The 8,007-nt window shown below is 32.1% G+C and overlaps 1 pseudogene; it reads right to left on the bottom strand.

Annotated features, from left to right (window-relative positions):
• Nucleotides 1-386: 386 nt before the first annotated feature.
• LOC129316757 (UDP-glycosyltransferase 83A1-like) lies at nucleotides 387-6,062 on the bottom strand (annotated as a pseudogene).
• Nucleotides 6,063-8,007: the final 1,945 nt, after the last annotated feature.

The raw sequence follows: 8,007 nt of genomic DNA, 5'->3' as shown, positions 1-8,007 counted from the left end.
GTATCAATTAAATGTGGTTGGTATGTTCAATGCATTTCAAAAAATTAGCACAGCCAGGGTTACAACTATATTTATCATCAAGAAAGCCAATTTAGTTGATATTTCCCAAAATTACCCAAGGACGTAGAGTGGAATCAGCAGTGTCTTTGAACCAAGACCACAGAACATGTCAATAGGACATTTTAGGGGGCATAAATAAAAGAGACAGTAGAAATTGTTAAATTCATTATACCATACCTTCAGGTGAATTATGTGAGCATTACATTCAGCCATATTCAAGGTGTTTGTTACAATATAAATCGATCAAAAGATTCTAATTAACAATTAGAAAACAAATATTTTTCTGATCCCCAAATCTTGACAACGAGCATCATACATCATCATAGTCAATCTTCCTTGGCCCAATTAATAAACTTTTTGAGATTCTCTATGGATTGACCACCTGCAAGAACATTATTCATGGCGATCTCCTTCCATTTCAAAGACCTCTCTTTTATTTCTTCATCGCAAATCAACTTCTCAACCTTTTTCTTTATCTCTTCCCTTGTTATCACCCCATTCTCATCTTTCTCAAATTCCAAACCAATCTTCCACACATCACAAACATACGCTTTATTTTGAAACTGATCACTGAAAAATGGCCAACACAAGAATGGCACACCACTGTACACGCCATCAATAGTAGAATTCCAGCCACAGTGGCTAACAAAACAAGCCACAGAAGGGTGATTCAGAACCTTCCTCTGTGGAGCCCAATTGACGATTTTACCCATTCCACCTTCGAAGCCTTCTGGGAACACAATTACTATTTGGCTTGTCTGTGTTGCTAGGACGTACGACCCAAAGAAAAGGCCTGTGTAAAAGATCAAGTCCGAGTGCGAGTTCTTCAAACTGGTTATGGTCTATTACTGCTAAACTTCCAAAGGAAATGTATATGACAGATTGAGGCAGGTTTGATCTTCATGCCAGAACGAAGAACTTGTGTTGTGGTCATCATCTGATAATAATGGGCCGATTGGTAGGAGCTTTGGTGATATGGAAAATGCACCAGGTTCGAGTTCGTAGGTAGTGTTGCAAAGCCACCATTGTCCTAACCTCGAAGTTTGCATCTCTTGTATAATATTGTGAAAAAAGACCTTACCTAAGGTTGTCCATGGCAGATCTGCAGTGTCCAACAGAGGCATATCTAGGGAAAGCCGAATTTTCTGGTTTTTAGTTGGAAGTCCTGCTTGGATTGCCAAAACCAAAACAAATAATTAATTGTGTATGGTATGAAAATGATATATGCAATATGGTACGGTACATTATCATGTGTATATTTAACAAATCTACATAAATATTATAAGCTTAATGTAATGACCTATGAATTTTATATAAAATTTAAAATATAGATATATATATATATATATAAGTTTATATTTTAATAGTACTTATATTAATTCTTAGGATAAGTTTGACAAGACAAGAAGTTAGTGTAGTGGAAACCATCTAGATAATCCATTAAAAAGGTCCCAGTTCGAATCTGATCAGCCTTTAAGGAGTATTATTTTTATTTTTATACTTTATGAAATTACAAATCTGCCCTCATCTTTATTAGACTTTTTTTTTTTTTTTTTTGCCTTCTTCGAACATTCTGGGAGAGCAGAGAGAGAGAGAGAGAGAGTTAGAAAGCTGATGCCAAACCCTTGTTCTGTCTCTCACCGACTTTTGCCTTTTACCTTCTCAATCACTGGTCATGTGCTGTTCGTGTGAGTCACTGTTGCCGTTGCTGGTGTGCCTGCCACTGGTTCTTCCTTCGCGGCTTTGAGTTCTTCCTCTATTTTACCATCGCTCATCCTCCTTTATCATTACCTCAAGTATGTTTGACTTCTCTTCCTTTCTCCTTGCTGTTTCGTGTGTGTGTAATTGATTGGGTGAGCTAAGATTTCTTTCTTCCTCTTGCTTGTCCTGTCATATTGTTTATTTTTCTTAATTCATGGTGGCAGTCCTTCCTCTCTACTATTCATACCTGAAGCTATCTCCTTCTTTCTTTGCTGGTGTGTGTGGTTCCTTTAAGTTAGAAACCTAATCTTATCTCATTTCCTTGGAAGATTTCTGTATGTGTGAATGGATGAAGAGATAGAGCTGACGCAGGGGAAAAAAATTGTGTCCTGTATGCTGCAGTCGGTGCCTGAATTTTCCTTCTTAATTTCGATTAGCTTTCTTCTTTTTTCTCTTCTTTATGGTTGCTGAGTCATGTTTGAAATTTTACACCTTCATCTTAATAATTTTCTGTGCGGGCATTTTTAATGGTTGAAGCTATAGAATTTTGGTGTGTTTGGCTGCTGCTCGTGTGTTTCAAAGAATAACAAATTCCAATGTTGAGCTAAAAATCCATCTTAAAGCTGGATACTAATCTTCATATGATCATAATTTTTGGAATAAATTAACTTGATTGGAATGATTGATGTTGAAGAATTTGATAAAATGAAGTTGGAAGAGAAGAGGTTAGATATGATGATGGGAGATTAGTGTCTATAAGATGCTTATTAAAATGCTTGCCAGAAGAATTGAATTTGACTTTAAAATTTCATAAATTCTTGTGGGAAGTAGAGTTAGCTTAGAAGTTAATAACCTATAAATTTAACTTGAAAGGCGCAAAGGACATTTGACTATGAAATTAATAATATATGATTATTGAAATTCTTGGAGACCAATACTTTGTTGAGAAAATATTTAAACGCTAGAGTTGTTATGAGGAGATTGGAAAGGATACATATTTGGTGCCTTGACAAAATGTTGATGAGAAATATATTTTTATATATAACTTCGGTTTAAATTTTCAAATTTATTATGGTTGAATAGTGGTGAAAATGTTAAAAAGAAATTATTGTACTGGTTAAGAGTTGAATAGAATTTTAATATGATTTATAGGATATTTGGAGGAGGAGAAATTTGATCAACAGTGAGAGGTGAATTTTAGTTCTGAGAATTTCAGGTAAGTGGATATCGTCCCAACTGATTGTCTAATAAAATTTTCTGTTAATAAAATATTACAGTTTTATGCAAATCATTTTTACAACAACAATGTGAATATTGGATAAGTTGTTGATCAAACTTCTTTATTTTATGAAATTGCCTTTATCACTTTTGAAATGTTAATTATTCAATAAATGCAAGTTTGGATTTTGATTGTGGGATTTCATTCGAAAATTTTTATTGTTGCTATGGAAAAATAATTCATGCGAGTTTGTCATGGAAATGGAAGTTTTATTTTGAAAGTGTTGATTTCTCGCATGTTGGAAAATGAATTTAAAAGGGACTTTATACAGAACACTGGTTGCTAACAGCAATTTCGTTAGCCCTTGGCGCGCCATGGTACACCTAGCTAGCAGGGTGTTTGTAGAAGGTGCTAGCCCCGTGTGATAGCCAACGCATGTGGAACGGAGGGATGGTTATTTGTGAGCGTTGTACTCACGTTTGATTTCGTGGCTTTGAACCGCGTTTGGTTAATAGTACCCTTGTAGACTGTGTGTCCACGTTTGTTTCATGGCTTTGGCTGCGTTTGGTTACTTACCCTCGTGGATTGATGTGTCCACGTTTGTCTTTGTGGCATAAGCTGCATTTGGTTATTTACTCTTGTGGATTATGTGTTCACGTTTGATAATTATTTTGATAAGTCTCTATAATTATACTCTGATTATTTGGTGATTTTATATTCTATTGGTTCTCACTTAGCAACTTATTTATAAGTATTTATTTCATTTACATGCTTTTTTTGAAATCAAGTGATAATAACAATTTTTATGATAGTTCAATGATTTATGATTTTATTTAAATCTTATAGAGCCATTTCATTCCAAAGCTTATGGAAATTTTTATGGAAGAAGTTGCCTCTTTGGTTACATAATTATTTTGAACTTTTCTGTTTATTCATGATCAATTATTTATTGTTGGGACAATATTCATTGAAAAATTTACTTTGGCCTCAGATTTGTTAGCTGACACCGATTCCACCATTGACATCTGAAGGGTAAACTAGCTACAGTGGGTGAAAATTTTTGATTGGTACTGTTTCTTTTAATGTAAATATATAATTTGTATGTCTTTTTAATTTAAAAGAAAGAGTAGATGCTCCACATAGATTGTTGTTAGAATTTTATTTTGATCTATATACTGTTGCTGGCTAGAAGGAGCTAAGCTCCTGATTGATACAGTTTTTTGAAAAATTTTGTCATAAAACTTTTGGGAGATCGTATTTACAGGGAAGATTCTGTCAAAATTTCAAAAAAAAAAATGTTGAAGTCTTGTTATGACAATTAATATTAATAGAGTTAGAATTTCTATATAATCTGATTATTTTTAAAACGAAAAAATTTTTATTTTAAAGCTTACGAGAATGCGTGATGTAGTTCACACCCATGCTGGTCACTCTTTATTTTTTTGGGGCGTGACACTTAACAACCCTCAACTAATAAAATTGTACATAAGACCCAATGGAATTAACTATTATCTGCAACTCCAAAGGACTAAACTGAAAATAACTTTGAACCTCAAATTCTTGAAGTATCCTTAACGAGTGGGAAGCAAATACAACGCTGAAATGAATATTGACAAATAAATGTTCAAATGTTAACAAGTAAACTTTAGTTATTGACAAGCATATGTTCTTAGTTGTAACAAATACAAGGCATATTTACTTGTCAACTGTTGAACACATTCTTGTCAATTTATAACCTTAATTAGTAGGTGATTTTTTGAGTAATAACTTGGATAAAAAATTTTAGTACACATAAGAATGAGGTATTTACTCGTCAAATTAAAGTTCGAATAATTACTTATGAATATATGAACTAGTAAAAATCTGAACCTTTACTACTTTTCAATATTTAAATTTTTTTTGTCAATATTTACAAATATTTGTCAATAACTGAAATTTAACTTATTAATGTTTGAACATTTACTTGTCAATATTCATTACAATTTTGTATTTGCTTCCCATTCATTAAAGGTACTTTTGCCATTTGAGGTTCGTAGTTGTTTTTAGTTCAATTCTTTGTAGAGAATATTTAAATTGCATGGGCATTATCTACAATTTTATTGAGCAACTACATATATTAAATTACCCTCATCCACATGGTAAGCAAGATAAAACCCAAATACCTCATACCATATGCGACAATCATCACATCCTCCACTGCAAATCTTATGAATTATGACTTTTAATCTTATGAATTAAATTACCATTTTTCCTCATGAAATAATTGACTTATCTCCCCTTCACACATTTCGATCATTTTATTTTTGTCCAAATTTGTCAATCTATTATATTCTCATCATTTTTAGCAACCTATGATGATTTTATATCTAGCTAGAAAGAAACCGTGGAAGCAATATCACTGCTCTAATTAGCAAGAGTCATATATGCCAAAGCTGGGTTTTCTTTCTAAAGTCTGTAATACAATGTTTCCTTGAAGATTCCAACAGATATACTTGTGAATGGGGTGGAAAGCCAGATAGCTACTTCAATGAACGAAGTTTTATATAGGCGAATTGAGCAAACAGATTGAGAAGGAACTCTTACCAGTATCAGAATCGATAATTCCATCATCAATCAATCTTTTAATGCAGTCAAAGCAGGCCATGGAAATAGCAGAAGCAGGATACAAGAGGGCAGATTTGATTCCCAGTTTCCGAGCCACTTCCAAAGCCCATCCCATATTGAAACTAATCACTATGCATGAGATCTTACTATCCTCGCCTTCGCCAGTATTCACATCTTCAATGAGCTTTGGAAGCTTCTCAGGCATGGTGCTCTTGATTGATTGCAGAGAATTCATTGGGTTACTTCTGTCATCTTCATCACTCAAACCGTCCGTCAGCGTCACCGTGTTTATCATCGGATTCTTGTTCTTGTGTTGGTCGGAAGAACTTCAAGCCATGATTCGCTTTTGAATGAACTCTGTGTTGAGAAAAGTGACCTTGCAGCCATATTTGGCCAAAACCTGAGAGAACTGCATCAGAGGATTCACATGCTCCAAGAGTGGAAATGGTATCACGAGAAAATGAGGGATCTTGCTCATCTCTGTAGGATAAAGTGCAGATGATGATTGAATTTTGAAGGATGGAATGATTTTTTAGTGTAGAGTTCTTGGGAGACTCAGATGAATGGCATGTGTTAATTAATCTGATCAGTGGATTGGTTTCTGGTTGAGATAATATCTGTATATCTATCACTTGGGCAAAGTAATAATAGGCCAAACTGAAGAAAAGTCTTACTCTATGACTATCAAGCGATAAAAATGTCAACAACTTAAGAAAACGACAAGATTATTATCTTCCCAGTCATGCATGATATGTACGGTTAACCTTGGGGATCTCAGAGGAGACTGCTAGATACCTTGAATCTTTTGTAATAAATAATTATACAGCCAAAAATTAATTTGCATCGTATCTAAATCAAATTAAAGTTTGATCTTTTGTAACGTATTACTAGAATTATGGCAGAAATGGAGTTTGAAATGAGTTTTATTACTTACTAGAAAAATGAAATTTAGCGAGGGACAAATCCCTCACTAAATACCATTTTTCCTAGCTAAATTTTATTTTAGTAAGAGATTTTGTCCCTCACTAAATTTATAACTAAAACAAGGCTTGTGAGATTTAGCGAGAGATCATATTTCCTTCGCTAATTAGTGAGGAATTTAGTTTTTCACTAAAATTAGCTAGAGACTGAATCCCTCTCTAATACTATTCAAAATTCAATAGCTTTAGTGAGAAATTAGTCCTTCATTAAATATGCCTATATTTAAAAATAATGATGTCACATCACTCGTCATATGTGCGTCAACTTATGACATGTCACCAATAATCTCGTGCCTTGTCAATTACCATATCATCTACTACTTGCCCCCCATCACTCGCCACATGTGTGACAACTCATGACACATCATTGTCCACCTTGTGCCATGTCACTTTCTTTTTACCATGTCATATATTCATATGTTTATGCCAAAGTCAATACTTGAACCCTTGATCTCATACCTTCCAAACCTTATACTCTCTTTTTTTGTCAGTTGAATGAAAGGCATCTACAATCATTATATGAAAAATTAAATATGTATATATATTATTTAACTATATAAATATATCAAATAATATATTATAAAATTACACACACATACATATTAAATTTTATTTTCAATTATTAATATGTTAAAAATATTTATATTTATTTAAAGTATTCTTCATATTATGTTTTTAATAAAATATTATTTTATTAATGAAAATCAACTTAAAATAAAGAAAATGTTAAATAATTTTATTATGAATATTAATTAATGTTTAAATTTATTTATTATTTTAAATCAAAATAATTAAACATATAATTAAAAGTCATTATCAAAAGTTAAATGTTTTTTGCAATAATTACCTAGTGATAAAATCCCTCGCTAATTATTTTATTTTAGAGAGGGATTGGTAGTCCTTCGCTATTTTTCTCGATAATTGTCTTATTTTAGAGAGGAATTAGTAGTCTCTCACTATTTTCCTCGCTAATTCTCTTATTTTAAAAAGAGATTGACAGTTTCTCGCTATTTTTCTTACTAATTTTAAGTCAAGCTATGAAATCAATATCTCTTACTAATTTTCTCACTAATTTGGTATTTTAGAGAGGAATAAATGATCTCTCACTAAATTTTTTTGTTAATTTGCATTTGTATAGTAGTGAATTACTCACTCCAGTCTAAAATATAATTATTTTTTTCAACTGATCTTGATCTAAAATATAAGCAACTTCTTAGTAGTTGTAGAACTCTTTTTTTTCATTTTATTCATTGTATTTATTAACTAATATTCTTATGTGAATTTATAACCTTCTTCTCACTCATCATTAATAATTAGGATTGAATGTAAAAAATAATAATATATATTTTTATGAAAAATATAATTTTATTAGTATGCAGATTATTATTGCAAGTTGCTTATATTTTAAATCGAAGGAAATATAATGTTTGAATAGAATGATTT

This window comes from Prosopis cineraria, unplaced genomic scaffold, assembly GCF_029017545.1.
Source record: "Prosopis cineraria cultivar Desert tree isolate PC_DT_omini unplaced genomic scaffold, ASM2901754v1 PC1, whole genome shotgun sequence".
Taxonomy (NCBI): domain Eukaryota; kingdom Viridiplantae; phylum Streptophyta; class Magnoliopsida; order Fabales; family Fabaceae; genus Prosopis; species Prosopis cineraria.
The sequence above is the reverse complement of the archived record's forward strand: the minus strand, read 5'-3'. Positions and strand labels throughout refer to the sequence as shown.